This window comes from Amborella trichopoda, chromosome 11 (assembly GCF_054954075.1).
Source record: "Amborella trichopoda isolate Santa Cruz 75 chromosome 11, AtrichopodaSantaCruz75HAP2 v2.0, whole genome shotgun sequence".
NCBI classification, from domain to species: Eukaryota; Viridiplantae; Streptophyta; class Magnoliopsida; order Amborellales; family Amborellaceae; genus Amborella; species Amborella trichopoda.
This window is the reverse complement of record NC_142346.1, coordinates 37,667,789-37,685,918: the sequence shown is the minus strand read 5'-3', so window position 1 is coordinate 37,685,918 and position 18,130 is coordinate 37,667,789.

Below are 18,130 nucleotides of genomic sequence, written 5' to 3'. Positions count from 1 at the left end.
CCCCAAATCGAGGTCGAGGTTAACAAATTAGTTAAAGCCGGGTTCAAGGGAAGTCTTATACCCTGAATGGCTTGTTAGTATTGTACCGGTCGAAAAGAAGAATGGGCAGATTTGAGTGTGCATTGATTTTCACAACCTCAACTCAACTATCCCCAAAGATGACTTTCCTTTGCCTCTCACTAAAATCATGATTGATTTGACTGTAGCATGTGAAACCTTCTCATTATGGATGGGTATTCCATCTACAATCAAATCAGGATGGCCCCTGAAGACGAAGAATTGACAACCTTCAGAACCATAAAGAAGATATATTGTTATAAGGTGCTGCATTTGGAAGTTTTGATACCCTCTTTGAGGATGGAAGTCCATTACGGACTAACCAACGACATGCAAGTCAAAATCCAACACAATGATTTGAACGCACTCGATGAGAAGTGATTAGAAGCTCATCAAAAGCTAGAAGTTTATCAAGCAAGAATAAGTCGAGCTTTTGACAAATTTTTCAAGCCCAGAGATTTGGTTTTGGCTGTGAGATGTCCTATTGGCACACCTTAGTCTAAGTTTCAGCTCAAATGGAATGGATCGTATGTCGTTAAGAAAGCATACTCAGCTGGAGCATACCTCCTCTATATCGAGACGGGAGAAGATGTCATGCCTCCGATTAATGGAAGGTATTTGAAGAAAATATTATCCTTAAAAGATCAACAGATAGTCCGTGATGTACGACTTTAAACTACCTATCAAATAGCTGGAGCTGCAAGACTTTAAACTATCTAGCACATACTTGGTCTCTTTTAAAAGACCAGGCATTGATGTTATATAAACATCTACCATATAGTCCTTACCCATGACTATAAACTGAGTCAAGTTAAGGTCCGAGATGGATGACCATCAATAGGTCCATGGCATGTGGCCCAACAACATCGCCAGATTGTCTTCCCTGTATGACTAAAAACTACAATACTCCTTGGAGTCCTAGGACTCTCAATATTGGCTAACCATACCATTTTTATGAAGGGTTAGGAAGGGTTTTCATATGGTCTTCTCGACTGATGTTAAAGTACGGTGTTTGTTTATTTTCTCTGGAGGTTCTCAGAACCACAAAATGCTAGGCCACTCATATCTCTTCATGAAAGGATATGAGAAGCTTAGGTATTTCTTCTAAAATCTTATGTTAGAAGTATGCAAGAATACGTGCTAATTAGCGTGATGCTGCAAAAATTATTTTGAAGTCTTAAAAGCATCAGATGTATTTACTGATTCTAAAAGTCAAAGAGAAATAAAGTAAAGCATCCTAAGAGGAAGCATAGTTCTTTTACAAACAACCACAAAGTTTTAAAAAAAAGACAAAAAAAGAAGAAGAAGAATTGAAGATGATTCAGAAGCTCTTGACGCAGTGCAGGAGTTTCTTCATCCTTCGGGTCTTCTCTTCCACTCGCTGTTTGGTTGGCTCCATGTCGGCCCTCATCTGTGCAAGGCCCTCTTGGCCACAAAGGCTGCAGATGTCACTGCATCTTACTGACGTAGCTGGTCAACAATCTTAGGGTAGGAGATTTCTAGCCACGAATCTCTTGAGTTCCCTCTTTTGTGCTACTAGCAAGGTCTTAGTTTTATAAATAAAGTCCAGAATTATGGTCTTACGAGACTTTGCATGATCATGTAGGTCGCAGAGATGCCCACTAAACTCTGAATAGCCTCCAAGCCTTGCCTTGATATTATAGCTACTTCTTCGAGCATAGCATAGGCTTCTTCCCCTTTGCTTATCAAGATGGGAAATGTATAATCAAGGTTCTCTTGGACCGAAGCTATGACTTGGGCGTCTTGAGTGACCCAGTCAATTAGCTCTTAGAGCTTCTCTTCGTCGGCTCCAATTGACCCAACCCATGATATCATCTGGGAGATTGTTGAGGGAATCTCTTGGAGATCAGAGAGGGAGCTATTCCCAATCGCTCTGAATAGCATCCTCACTACATCGGCACCATGTCCCTCTGAAATTTACCAATGGAAGAAGGATATTTGAGCACCAACTCTACAAGGCTCTCGGGATCCTCGACAAGTTCAATCAGGTCCTCTAAAAGGTCATGCTCTGGCACCTCAAGGACTTTGGGAGTGCACGATACCTTGGGAACCTTGGTCTCGACTCCTCCAGATCCAGTACCCGAGAGATGATCTGCAGAGGGCATAGCTTCAGTGCTTGCTACAATGGTAGTAGCATCATCATTTGGAGCTCCATGCGGCACAACGGTATCCGAAGAAGCTTGAGTGGTTTGAAACATAACCCCATCCGTGGTTTGAGTGAAGAACGAACATGAAAAAGTAATGAATAGAATCTGGACCGATTAAGTCCTTCTCAAAGAATGAAGGAGTTCTAAATACCTAGAAGTTTGGTCCAATCAAACCTGATTGACGGAGTTGGAAGTCCGAACATAGGTGGATCACCATAGGAGAACTCACCTTGATCCAGTATACCATGGACCATGGAAAGCACTGCATTCACGTTAGCTTGGGTTAGTAATGCATAGATGACGAGCCCACTTTCAACACAACAACTACAATGGATGAGTCAACCACTAGAGGATCCTTCTCCTTGAAGCGAGCCTTTCCTTTTTCTTTCTGCAGATCATCCATCGAAGATTCAGCCTCTGGGGCAAGACTCTTTGTCCTGTTGTGATCGGAAAAAGAGTTTCTGCTTGGCACAGGAGAAAGATCAAGTCCCTTCAAGGCATCGGTAAGCCCCTCTTCTTGGTCCACTGAAGTATCCATTCTCTCACCAACAACTGGAGGATTTTCTCCGAGCACCTCTGAGTTTAAAGCCAAAGAGTCTGGAGAGGAGGACTTTATTTCAATAACCTCTAGCTTTGAGGATTTTTAGCCGTCACTTTCTGTTGAACCCCTATTGTAGAAGGAGTCACTCTAGCCTCAGAGCTTCGCGTGATTCTACTAGGAATGACCAAGGCCAAAGCAGTCGACGACGGAAGAGTAGCAGATGTTTCCCTGGTTTCTTCCCGGAGGTCTGAACTCTTTGCCTTCTTTGACGACCTCTTCAAAGGAGAAGAGTCGTTTGCCTTTCTCTTTCCTTGGGAATTTGGGTCAACAGACTCTAGAGCCTCCTACAGAATTATGTATGATATAAAGGCCTTTTGGGCTAAAGGAACAATATCATGAGCCACAAACAGCCCTTGATCTCTTGATTTCTAGCTCGAATCATAAGCCCCATTGGTTTTTTCAGACCGGTGGGGGAGGGAGAATGCCCCTTCCTCATTTTTCTTGCCACCAAGCTTCCTTGGACGAAAGGAGGGTTCGACCCCTCTTCCTTTTTCTCTCTCCTATGCTTAGAGTGAGATTCTCTTGATGAAGCAGTTAGACCCTTAAGCGACCTATCGCTCTTAGGTTCGACAAATACTACAAGAGCTTCGTGAGGCCCACCTGATCCTCTTATCTTCTCGTAGTCTCGAGATTGATGAGAATGCCCAGAGGTGTTTGCTTAGGAGCTAATAATTCATCAAGATGATGATAGAAGGAGGTTTGAGTCTTCTCAATTTCCCTTTCTAGGACAACTTCACCCTGGGGATGATCAACGCTTATCACATTCCAGCCTTCGACGAAGTGCAACCAGGGTTCCCAACTTGATGAAGCTCTCTCAAATTTTGTTTTGAAACGAGTTTGAGGGTTCCCTGACTCTCATTGTCTCGAAATTCAGGCATATCGTCAATAGGCTTGCAAGAAGCCTCATTGATATTCATGATACCAAGCATAGTAGCTGTGGGTCATGAAGACATTTTGACTGTTGTTGGGAATGATGAAGATTGACCCAGCAAGGTGCAGGAATCCACGTGGACTTCAAATGGAGATTTGAGCAGGACCCATGCCTGGAGAAGTCATAGAGAATACAACAACCTTGGTCCATCCGATGCTGTCTTGTGAAGCGATGAGGGTTGTAAGGCTTCATCAACCTACAGTTGCCCACCTTTAAAGGAAGTTCATGAGAGACATGATCTCCCAATCAGTGCTTGGGGTCCTCTTATTAATCCTGAGAGCATACTCGTCTACGAAGAGTCCTTCTCGGGTACCCTTGATGGGAAAAGGCTTGAATCGAAACAAGTTATCGTCCTAGAACAATAGCCTTGCTTGAACGTATGAATGGAAGATTGCCACCCATCAAGTGGAGCAAGAAACGAAAGGTGTCGATATTCGAGGTCAGAGAATATTTATAAGTGCCCAGAAAATAGGCACCAATGCACCCATAAATGTAATGGATGGGGAAAGGAGTTCGGGAATCTCCCAAAAATTTCACAAGGTCTGTTGCAAAGGTTAGCCCACTGTAGATGCAGCATAGCAAGGGCTAGGCTAGAGCATACCTATGGCCTTTGGCCATATTACAAGTGGCGAATAAGCATTTCGGATTAACCACATGGCCTTTAGAATCTGGAAGTGCGAAGTGGCACAAGACCAAAGTGTTATAGGATGCTAAGTAGGTTGGCTGGTCTTAGACATCAGGACGACGAGGCATCGTCGTAGTTAGAGGGGGAGGAGTTTCAAAACCATTGTAGAGAGGATTCTTTGGCTCCCCTTTAGCCTTCTCCATGTCAAAGAAGTGGTCGATCCAAATTTAAAAAGGGATGTCTTTACTCCCATTTGCCGTAGCCAGTTTCATGTATTCTTTGAATCCGCTTCTTAAGCAACTGGGCCTTCAAAGCCCAAAGTCAGAACTATCTCCGAAGATAATCTTGTTCTCCGGAGTAAATTCCTCATAGTGCTCTCCCAAAAGGGAGAGGCCACTAATGAAGTACAACTCCAAGAGAGGCATGCTGCTCTCACCATAACCGAAGAAGTGGGTGTTTGTTTCAACACACCAAGTCTCCAAGAAGACTAGCATGAAATATGAACAACGGTCGTACGGAAAGGCCGAGCACGTGCAGGTACTAAGAAGCCCTGCACTTTCAAGAATAGAAGGAAATTGCTCGCATACACCCCGTGTCTAGGAGCAGTAGCCCCAGATGAATCCGCTCACACCGTCGCATATGAAGCCTGCATTTGACCAAGAAGCCTTATAGTCACGGATTTCAGGCCCTAGGAGAAAGGTCTTGCGGTCAACAGTATTCACATGAGAGAAATGAAGAAGGAGATCTCGTCGAGGTAGGCCATGGTATAAGTTAGGTGTAAACTCCCCGCATTCAACCTGGTTCAGCAGGAAGTTGATGTCTTCAAGCCATGAAAGATGCATTGGAAACTTGCCATCAAACCAGCACATGGGAGAGTTCCGTGATATTGAGATGACGGTGCACTTTTTCTTCCAATTTTCGTCTTCCTTTGGGAAAGGAATGGAACGCATGATGCCTGCAGCAAAAAAAAGAAGAGAGAGGTCATATGGCTGAAAGATTAAGAATATGACTCCATAAGATTTTTTAAAGATAGGGACGAAGCCATTATGGCTCGGATCAAGTTTCGACCCTTTGGTCCCACTCAATCCAATCAAGGTTTGATATTTTCAAACCTATGCCTGATACGTTCTTGGCCCAGGATGAAGTCTGAACCTTTGAACTAAGAGGGCAACCGATGCTCCGGTTAGGCCAACAAGCAAAGGTAGCCAAGAACATCACATGCATAGATCTACGACCTGATGTGTTGAAAACAGTTGGCCTCAGCGTTAGAGTCTATCAAAACGACTCACTGGAAGTCTTTTGCTCCTAGATAAACATTTAGGAAAATTCAGCTTGACTCTGAAAAAACACCGAAAGGGAGTTGACAAATGGCCGGTGAAATCTCTCGAAGAAGTATTGAAAACTAGGGCATAGTCCCCTAAGACCAGAAAATTGAAGGTCAAATCATGATTTTAGGAGCATCAAACGTAAATAAAAAGGGGAAATTGATCCTGAAAATACTGAATCCTATTTCCAATATAAGCATGTGCTTGGGAAAAAAGGAATACATGTAGGATAAGTTAAATAAATAGGGATGAAAACAAAGAAAACTCACCCTGGATAATTAAAGATCAGAGGTTTGAAGCCGGAAACATCCAAAAAAATAAAAAAACTCTTTGAAAGTTGAAAAAGATGAAGGAAGCTCTTCTTGAAGAATAAGCTCTGAGGAAGGTCCTTGTCTTTGAAGGAAGTCCAGAAGGTTTCTCTAATGGAGAAGATCTGCTGGAAAAGAAAGAGGGCAGATGTCAAAAGCGATTAGTTGAGGTAAAAGATTTTCAAAGCAGAGGATGGAGATGAAATGATGCGAAGGGACGGTGTTTTTAAAGAGTGATACAATGCTTTACTTTCTCATCTCAAAAACCGAAATGCCTTGATGGCGAGATAATGATGGCGTATGGACATTTTACTAGATTACCCCTCGTGGAATGCGAACAGCTATTTTCATCTTATTATTGTATTTCCTAGTTTCCTTTGGCATTGTTTGAATAGAAAGGGTAAGGAATTCACTTTTTGAAATCAAGATTATCTTGCATCAAATAAGCAAGAGATAAGAATGCAAACCGACGGTGTACGAAATGATATGTATATCCGGAAGATGAAGAGAAAATGCAGGATGTAGAATTATGAAGTGCAAGCCATGAATTCAAACCCAAAGAAGCTTCATTGATAGAAAAAAGGGGGAGAAACTTAGCCCTTATATAAAAAATAATAATAAAAATAAATAAAAATGAAAAAGACAAAAGAGAAAAGCAAGAGGAGAAAAAGAATCTTTGCCTATCTTCACTTTGGGGCATTACTCCCCAAGACGGATTGCCCTGTTGACCCTCATCAGCTTTCGCCTCACAAAAGCCCGCTTGAATTCTCCTCGATAGAAGTCAGACATATTCTGGCGATGTTCTGCCTTTCGACAAAGACGCACCACCATATGCTTGAGGTATGCAATTTACCTGGATTTTCGGTCCAATATAAGCCGGGCATCAAGAACCTCCTTTGCAGCTATGGAGGCAATTTTAGCATCTTCCTCAGAAGAAGAAGTCAGACCCACAACATTAAAAGTTGTGGAGTATTCTTTTTCACCCTCTACTAGGCTAGCAGTCGTAGGAGAATTAGTGTACAGCCCCTCCTCTTTCCCACTGCCACAAAGAGAGGCAGTAAGTTCTCGATTCAGAGAGATAGAAAGTCGCCTGGGAGGAACATGGGAAGAAATTTTTAGAAACGAAGATGAAAATTTGAATACTGCTAGGAAGGTGAACTGACCACTGGGGTAGTCGATGGATTTATAGAGCCCGGTGAAGAAGCTGAGGGGTCTTTTCCTTGAAAATGATGATGGCCGTATCAGGGAGTGACAGATGAGAAAGTTATCCTTCCCGAATTAATTAAGACGGCTGGGAAAAGGGGCGCATGCATCGCCTTAATGAAGAAGGTGTAAGGTGTATGATGATTAGAAGTCCACCTGAGATTGGCCGAACGCTACACCCCTTTCGAGGTTTTCCTCTCTCGTGTGTGACGCGTCCGAGGTAGTTTTGTTGGATGTAATTTTATCACATACAGGACCAGGTACATTGATCGAGTTGTTAATGACTCAGACTTTTTCCTTTGGGAAAGTATGACCACTTAGTCCCAAAGAAAGATTAAGGATAAAACCACTTGGAGATATGCAGTGAACCTACAGAGGATGAGTATGGTTCTCATCATTCAAGTATACCTGTTTGACTATGATTGAAGAATGGCTTAGTCTATGGATTTCGAGAATAGGCAAAGGATCGTTTCAATGATAGTCTAGAGCTGCTCAGGATGGCTTAACCCATATCAGTCTCAATAGAAGTTTAAAGCTGCCCAGAGATAGCTTAACCCATTTCAGTCTCAACAACAGTCTAAAGCTGCCCACAGATGGCTTAACCCATCTCAGTCTCAACAGCAGTCTAAAGCTGCCCACAGATGGCTTAACCCATGTCAGTTTCAACAGCAGTATAAAGCTGTCAAGAGATGGCTTAACCCATCTCAGTTTCAACGGTTGTTTAAAGCTTCCCAGAGATGGCTTAACCCCTCTCATTCTACAATAGTCATGAACTGCCTGACGGTGGATTAAGCCCTCGTCAGTATCATTGTCTGGCAGTTAAAGCCATAAAAGCTTTACGTATTGTGTGGCCAATTGATTTCCGCTAGAAGGGAATTGTTTCTTAGGGAACAAGGAATTATCTCATTTAATCATTGTCATTGAACTCTAAGCTTCTTGCTTTCTCACCCTTAAAAAGGTAGCATGGATTGAGTTGAACAACAGAAGTGGCTACAACCCACTAACATCAACAATGATGATAATGATGAATCTTTAATTCTGTTCCTACGAAATCACGAGGTTCGAGAAGCGTAAGCGACGAGGAGATAACCTAACAGAAAGAGCAACAGTGTGAGGAGATAAATACAGAAGGTAAACTGAAGATAAACACAAGAAGGTAAATTATGTATGAAGATAAAGATTGCACCCTGCGAGCTTTGTGATTCAATTGAGTAGATAAACTCAGATGAAGATGGAGGGTGAATATTCGAAGGGCATGGTTAACCCCTAAATAACCATAATTTAGCGCTATAAAAATTGATACTCCTTGGTTGAGGAGGAGGTCGAACTTTTGTGAGACACAATTTTTAAAGAGATAAAGAGTTCTTCAGAGGTTGTGCCTCGACAAGAACCAAGAGTAGAAAAGAGAGTAATATTCAAGACATGAGGAGAGAGATAATCGTCTCCTACAATTCATTTGAAACCCGTTCCCTTTTAAAGACCAGACTTGAAGGATAACGAGTCATTACTTACAGGTATATGGGCGGATATGCCCTCGACGTTATCTTCTCCCTTGAATATGTCTGTATTTTCTTCTTTAGAAAAGAATGTATAGGTCTTCAAAAGTCAGAATCAAAGGTTTTTGGCTCATTTTAATTCTTCAAGTCGATGTAAATGTAACAGATGATTAAACCTCTGGAATTGCTCAATACTCAATATAAATAATAAATCCTGTGTTTCTGATATGAAATGCAGGAGTGAATTTTGCCCCGAATGTGATGTCCTTTGATTTTCCATCTGAAGTCTAATGTTTGTTTAAACATTCCATATTTCTTTTGAACGCATCCACATTTCTGAGCGACCAAAACCTAAAAAGAATTAGACCTATTTGCTAGAAAATCCATAGTTGTTTTACATCGTTCAAAGCGTCCACAAAAGATTGAAGAAAAGAGAAGATCAAAGACGACAAAAAAGTTCTTGAAGTAGTGCACAAGTTTCTTCAGCTTGCGGGTCTTCTCTTCTACATGCTGCTTGGTTGTTTTCATGTCAGCCGTCATTTGTAGGAGGCCCGCTTCTCCCACAGAGGCTGTGGATGCCACTGGATTTGACCGAGGAAGCTGGTCGACAACCTCAGGGTGGGAGATGTCCACTCATTCGTAAAGATGACATGAATGGGCTACGATCCACTCGAGTTCCCTATTTTCTGCAGCTAGCAGGGTCTTGATTTTATCAATGAAGTTCAAAATCATGGTCATGCGAGCATTCACTAGGTCATATTGGTCACAGAGATTCTCCACCAAGCGACGATCAACCTCCAAGTCCTGCTTTGTTTTTATAACCGCATCCTCAAGCCCAGCATATGATTCTTTCCCTTCACTTATCAAGGCGGGGAATATATGAGCAAGATTCTCTCAGTCAGAAGCTATGACTTAGGCATCTTGAATGACGTGGTCGATAAGCTGACAGAGCATCTCTTCATTATCCCCCATGGACTCGACCCACGATATCATCTGGGAGATTTTTGGAGAAATCTCTTAGAGGTCAGATAGAGAGTTGTTCCCAATCGCTCTGAAGAGTGTCCTCATCTGCCTTGTAGGTTTACTAATTGAAGAACGACCTTTGAGCATCGACTCCACAAGGCTCTCAGGGTCCTCAGCAAATGCAACCAAGTCCTCTAGGGGATCATGCTCCGACACCTTAGGGACTTTGATAGTACTTGATACCTTGGGAACCTTAGTCATGGCTCTTCTAAACCCAATACCCAAGAGATGAGTTGTAGAGGGCACAACTTCAATGCTCGTCACAGTCACAACAGCATTATCCTTTGGAGCTCCTTTCGACACAGTATTATCAGGAGAGGTTTGAGTAGCCCAAGTAAAATACTTGGATCCTATCGGATTCAACCATTCTGATCCAATCATATCCAGATCCCATGTTACTTTTCATATCCAGATTAGGATCTGGGTATATCTGGACCCTCTAAATTCTCTGCCCTATTACCACGTGGTTTTTATTTTTCGATTATTTCAGTCAATTACGACGTTAAAGTTTTTTTTGGCAATCAGTATTAATTTGACAATTAATCCATATTGGAGTGGTTGTTTAGTCATTTAATGTAAAGCACAGAAGTATGAAACCCGAACCAAAGCCTCCTATAAAAAAGAGGAAAATTTACGTACGTATCGTTTTTTCCCAATTTATTAGTGTACGCTCCATATTTTCTGAAATTTACATTGACACCACTCTGCCAACCCACGTCCTTTTTTTAGTTTTGCCTCCAGCTTGGTATTTCCAATATTAGACAGGTGAGAAATTCACTTTTATTTTTTATCTTATAACTTTTCTTTTTCAAGGCCTATTGGAAATCGAAAATGCTGAACACCCCTATTTATTTGTCTTCTTGATATTGATAATGTTGGATAGCCCTAAAACCCACAACACATTCGACTTTAATGATGACATCTCCAAATGTTTGCCTTTGAGTTGTTTGATATTTTCAACACCTCGAAGATTTCTCTTGCTAAGAAACGAGGTGTCCGGTGTTAGCAACATTAATCAGCCAAGCATTTCCAAATCCTTGCCTTTCAGCGATTAAATATTTTCAACACTGGTCAGGGACTCTTGCGAAGGAACATGGTGTTCGGTGTTAGCAGCATCAGATAACCAAACATATCCAATTCATTCCCCTTGGCTGCGCGATATTTTCAACACTGGGCATGCCTCGAGCACTCGCAACATTGGACAACCTAAAGGCAAAGAATTAGGGGTGTCAGACATCACTAACATTGAACACACCATGGTTTTAAGGTTCCGACATTTTCCTTTGGGAGTGTTCGACAGGGTCCAAATCTAGGAATAAAAAAAAAAAAAAAAGGGTGGGCTGGTGTGGGTGGTCTTACATTTTTCAAATGATAATGATATGTTATCAATAAGTTCACAATGTGTAGTTTCGAGGTACAAGAGCCTTTGACAATAATTAAGTGTTTTAGAAACAGGATTAGTGGGATACAGCCGATTACCCGTCTGTTCTGAGTAAGGTATCCAAGACTTATTTTGTATTACAAATAATAAAAAGCCAAAAAAGGAACGAGGGAGATTATGTGGGAAGCGGGCAAGACTAGGCTGATCACACTCCCTTATTCCAATCTTGCTTGGGTGGTTTTGACAGGAAAGTTATTTTGTGAGTTGGGGATGCATACATGCCCTATAGAACGTCTATCTTTAAGATGGACATTAAAGAAACGACAACCAAAATAGACAATGCAAAAAAAAAAATTAATAATATATTTTGGAAGTTTAAAATTTTATTTTCTCATTTTCATTTTCATTTTCATTTTCAAGATCACCTTAGGGTAGAACATGGATGTCTGAACTGGAACTCGTCTTTCTTAAGAGTGGACAATGCCTTGCTCTTTTTTTTTCAAAAAAAAAAAAAAGTTATTATGATTAATCTCGAAATGCCGAGGACTGTTTGGAGATTTTTATAGTTAATTTTATTTGACAATCATTATATGAACATTTTTTTAATGAGTTAGGTCTTTGAGTTGTCAATTAATAATAATAAGGAAAGTTGAACTAACGAGTAATTTCCTCATAAAATATAGGGGCTGGCGGCCCAGATTAGGAACCAATTGTTTACTAAAACAATATGACTCCCTATATTGAAGTTGACTGTGCATAGAAAGCCCATCCAATTAGGAATTACGATTGATAAAATATATTGAAATATGGAAAAAATTGTGTTTCTATGTGAGCTCTCCTCTCTCTGTCCGTAGAGAAAGGAACTGTAGTCGATCTAGAAATTCACAATGAGTTATATTCTATGGAATAAAGCTTCGTAACCAACTAAACTTAACAACCAAGAGATAAGATATGGAGATTGTCAAATCAATTTTTTCAAAATATGTGAAGATTTGAACCCATTAATTGACATATAAATTGTGTTTTGTGTAGGGCAATTTTAGTACTTGAGATGGACCTCACCATTTCAGAAAGTGTGGCATCTACCACATGGTCAGAGTATAACAACATGGGGGATATTGTAGAGTCCATGGACCAAGATCCCCTGCTTGCAACCCTGCCTCCAATAAGTTCACATTCCCGAAAACGGGGAGCATGAGTTGTCCTCCAAGGGGTCTGAAATAGAACCGTGTGGGAATGAGATTTGGTGATGAAAGTGATGCATATGAGTTTTACAAGGCTTTTGCATTGGTGGAAGGGTTTGGTGTCAGAAAGGGAATTACTCACAAGAATAAGGATGGAAAGAGAATTGATGGGAATATAAATGTTCTAAGGAAGGATTCCGTACGGTGAATCAAGCGCAATCTAGAAAATTTTGCCTCAGAAAATATGTGGATGTGGAGCGAAGATGTGCATAAGCATAATTGCCAACAATGAGTGGGTTGTCACAAGGTTTTTTACGGAGCACAATCACAATCTTGTATCTCCAAGGAAAGCTCGACTCATCCGTTCGCACCGAACAATATCGGATGCGATAAAGTTAATGATAAACTCCATGAGCTCTGCTTTGGTAAAATCTCATAATATGTATGATATCTTATTACAGCAGGATGGAGGGATTGGTAATTTCCCTTGCTTCCAATCTAGATCACCTGCTTTTTTCATAAGGCTCTTTGATATACACTTCATTCCCAACAATTGAGAGCTTGCTACTGAAGATTGGAACACTTACAAGGCCAATCTGCATATTGTAAGTTTCTTGGACCTACAAATGTTCTACAACTACAACATGAACCATTTTCTTACTTTCAACTATAACATTAAATGTAATAGGAGAATGAGTTGCATTCCACAATAGAAATAATTACATTAGTAAAAAAGGAACACAAAAAAACTATAACATATTTTGAATAAGGACTACAAAAATAAAAAACATGAGCGCAAGAAAGCACACATTTATTATACACAAGAAATACAATAATTGTTGCAAATGCCCAAGGGGCACGGAGTAAAAATTGTTGTAAACGCCCTATGGCACAGAGTATCGTATCGTGGTCAATACTTGTTTCTTGATTGACCATGACACGTCCTTGTGATTCATGCATTGGATTCCACTGTTGTGCATTGCGATGCCTTAAATTGACATTTTGCACAGTGGTAACATATTCATTACACCATTAGAAGAACGCACATAGTAGACACTTATAGTACATCCTATTTGGGTTATTAGGGCTTGTCAATGCTTTCGTAGCACAATCTAAACTGTATTTAGGGCATTGTCGAGGTGTATATCCTCGATTACTTGTAGAATTAGATGACATTGATAGGGCCTACTAGAAAAATGCAAAGATCATGAATAATTGCAAACGCAAAGCTAAATATGAAAATATTTATTGACTTCACTATGTGTATATCGTTGTGTATAGCAAATGCAAGGTTAAAGATAATGAAGGGACCAATAACACATGCGGTGAAATATCAGAAGCCAAAAATGAAATTTAAAATTTTAACAAGGAGCCCTATTTCGTCATTCACAATCATTCACCTTCAAATCTCAAACTAAAAAACTTGAATTTTGTTCCAAAATGATGATAATGCCAAAGGATGTACAACGTATTATTTATCAACATACATACTGAAATTTCCTTGAAAGAAAAATACAGATCTACCTTTTCAACTTTAGTCCAAAAGAATGGTATCAAATGATAGTAACCCATAAGCAGTCTTATTTATCTTTCTTCTGATTGCTAATCTTTTAAATGAAGTTATTTTTACCACACATTTGAACCTCCTCTTATAAAAGTTCGGATGCACCCAAGATGAGAGAGATAGAGAGAACAAATCTAGATGGAGATTTTGCGGAGATAGAACTGTGATGGCAATGCAAAAGCAAATGTTGGAATCGTTTGCAAGCAGTTTGGAGAGAGAGAATGGTGAAGAAATATGAGTAAATAAATCATAGTAAATGTACAAGACGAAGAAATAATTTAATTCATAAAAATTTCAACCTAAATCCCCAATATTTGCTAATGGTGTACTTGATTTTGGGCGTCACAATCAAAATAATCGGAAAACGATTCATAGTAAATATACAAGATGAAGAAAAAAATAAATCCATAAGAATATAAACCTAAACCCCAAATATTTGCTACTGGTGGATCTGATTTTGGGCATTAAAATCGAATTAATTGAATTCAGATCATGCAAAATATACAAGACGAAGAAAACATTAAATCTATAAGAATTTAAACCTAAATCCCCAATATTTGCTGAATTAATCGAAATATGATCATACAAAATGTACAAGATGAAGAAAAAATAAATCCATAAGAATTTAAACCTAAATCCCCAATATTTGCTGAATTAATCAAAATTAGATCATACAAAATGTACAAGAAGAGGAGAAAAAAATAAATCCATAATAATTTAAACCTAAATCCCCTATTTTTGTTGAATTAATCGGAGTCAGATCATACAAAATGTACAAGACGAAGAAAAAAATAAATCTATGAGAATTTAACCTAAATCCCCAATATTAGCTACTGGTCTACCTGATTTTGAGCTTCACAATCGAAATAATCGAAATCAGATCATATAAAATGTACAAGGACCACCCAAAAACTATCATATTTAGATCCATAATAATTTAAACCTAAAATCCCCAATATTTGATCATACAAAATGTACAAGACAAAGAAAAAATTAAATCCACAAGAATTTAAACCTAAATCCCCAATTTTTGCTGAATAAATCGAAGTCAGAGCATACAAAATGTACAAGATGAAAAAAAAAATAAATCCATGAGAATTTAAACCTAAATCCCAAATATTTGCTACTGGTGTACCTGATTTTGGGCTTCACAATCGAATTAATCGAAATCAGATTACACAAAATGTTTAAGGAACACCAAAAAACTATCACATTTAAATCCATAAGAATTTAAACTTAAAATCTCCAATATTTGATCATAGAAAATGTACAAGACGAAGAAAAAAATTAAATCCACAAGAATTTAAAACTAAATCCCTAATAGTTGTTGAATTAATCGAAATCAGATCATACAAAATGTACAAGACAAAGAGAAATAAATAAATCCGAAAGAGTTTAAACCTAAATCCCAATTTTTGCTGAATTAATTGAAGTCAGATCATACAAAATATAGTAAATGAAGAAAAAAATAAATCCATGTGCGTATAGAAAATGCGCAACGGCCCAGATTGAATTTGGGCCGATTTGACGGTCACGGCCTCATTTCGTGTTTGAATTTTATTTTATTTTTCTACAAATCCAAATTACTTGAACTTTTAGATGTGCCTTCTTAAAATAGGCGAATCTAATAAAAATATCAAAAAAAATATTTTACATGAATAAAGTGACCGAAATACCCATGAAATGTTTTGGGGGTATTTCGGTCAATTTATTTTTTGTGAATTATTTTTGTGATATTTTTATTAGGTGTGCTTTGATGAGAAAAACACACATCAAAAATTTCAAGTGATTTCGATTTTTAGAAAAAAAAATAAAATTCAAACACAAAATGAGATCATGGTCGTCTCGAGACCATCAGATCGGCCCAGATTCAATCCATACCGTTGGGCTTATTCTTACAGGTACACCCGTCGACGTACCATAGCATCTATATATATATATATATATATATATATATATATATATATATATATATATATATATATATATAAATAGCTCCATTGGACCCCATGTACCTGTCGTTTGATATTATAGTTCATATACGGGAAAAGTGATCTGCTAATCCGGTTAGCCTTTCTTTTGTTGTAAACACCTTCTCTCTCTCTTGAGACCCTGCTTCTTTCTGTAACCCTGCTCGCTCCTCTCACATGAGTTCGAGTGTTGAAGTGCTCGCAAGGTATGGTCAAGAAGACTGCTAGAATGGGCAGGAAGGTGGGTTGCTGGCCTTATCCTCTTCATTTGATCTCTCTCTCTAAAATAAATATGATGTCGTTCTCTTAAAGTTTTTTTTGGACTTGGGTCCTCTATAAAATAAATCTGGCGTTGTTCACTCAAGGTTTTTTTTGGATTTGGGAGTAAAGTATGTGAATGGCCTGAGGTATTTGGGATTGAAGATTTGGGGTAGAGAGATGTAAAGGATATGTGAGATATCCTCTTCATGCTGATGATCTCTCTCTATTTAGGATAACTAGATTAGTATTTATAACTAGCTTGATGATCTCTCTTACTTCCTCTTCCTTTGAATTTCTCACTAGACCATTAATTAAAACGCCCAAAGCCGCCAAATCAAGAGCTTTGTTCTTGTTAATATGGTCCTTGAACCGTTCATGTGCAAAACCTAATCATCTATTTCATAGAGAAAATGGAGAAAAAACATGAATGAGAAATCTATATGCGAACCACCCTTTTTCGCCATCTCTTCAATTTCTCTATTTTTACTGTAACAAATCAATAGCAAATTAAGTAATGACATTGGCCTTTTTCCCCACACCTTGCATCTTTGCATGCACTTAAAAAGCATTGAAGTAATCTACAGGACGACAGATTCCATACTCATCCATCTAGTAAGTGGTTTGCTCCACCATTTTAGCTCGACCATAAGAGATAATAAGGCCATGTTAGAATTTATGTGATTTGATATAAGGATTTTTTCTCTTGTTTTTATTAAGATTCGATTTCAGATAAACATCGGGCTTTGGTAAGCTACCTAATCACTAGATCCATCTAATATCGATCCCTAACTACGCTTGCTAGCTCAAGAGTTGAGTTAAAGATCTTAATGATTTGATCAGGGCTGCTCAAATGGCGAAGCTTCGATTTTGCCGAGTTGATCAACAATGGGTTTTTGAGGCATTTTCATTAAGAAAGCAATCATGGGAATGCATTGCTCAATGTCTTCAATGTTGTTAACCCTAGGAGCTGTTGGAGTTGGTTGAGTGAAATGGAGACAAAAAGTGGTACAATTTCAAAAAATTAAATCTCAAAATCTTTTTGTTTTTGGGCATGTAGGAGGGTTTTCTCAAAACGATATTTGCCCCCTTTCGATATAGTATTTGATCTGCATAGGGAGAGCAATTGGTCCTCAAGATACATGTTAACATACTTGTATTTTTAAATGTTTCTAAAGTCTATGCACTTGAGCTTGGAACCTACATAATAGACACCAGAATCTTGATAGTTTGGAGCGAGAAATAGACAAAATCAAGTAGAGAGAGAGAGTTTAGCCCAGTGGTTTCCTTACAGGAATTGCAGAGACGATATGTTCTTGAGAGGCTCAATAGTTGTTCTAAGTATCTTTCTCGTATGGGATAGAGTCCCCATTATATAGAGCTATAAGGTGGCTGCTCATTAATTGTAGTGGTGGTTACATGTACCACCAATAGCTACAAGTTACATGCAGTTCCTTAACTCACTTATTGTGATGGTTACATGTACCATCAACGACTACAACTTACATGCACGTAACTCTCTTGGTTATAATCTCCTTTTGCCTCCATCTCATCAACGTCTAGATGACCATTGGATGTCCCACACGCATCAATAGCTATATGATCATTGGATCCCCCTACGAATCAGATTCACAAAAAGATAACGAGCCACGAGCCTGACCCGCATACGTGCTCGGGTGAGGGGTGCCTCATGTGTAGATACGAGTGAAGTGTAAAGTGCCCATCCAAAAAAAATTTGGTTGGAGGAAGATCGCATAGAAAGTCTAGTCTGGGGAGTAGCCCAGACTTAGGAGGGTCACCATAGGAGAAATCGTGTCTATCCAATATACCGTGGACCATGGAGAGTCCTACATTCACGTCAGCTTGGGTGAGTAATGACGTAGCTGACGACCCCACTTTCAACGTAACAACTACAGTGGATGAGTCAACCACCAGAGGATCCCTCTCCTCAATGCGGTGTTTTCCTTTAGCATGCCTTAGTTCATCCACCACAGGTTCAGCTTCCGGAGCAGGACTTTCTATCCATCTATGATAAG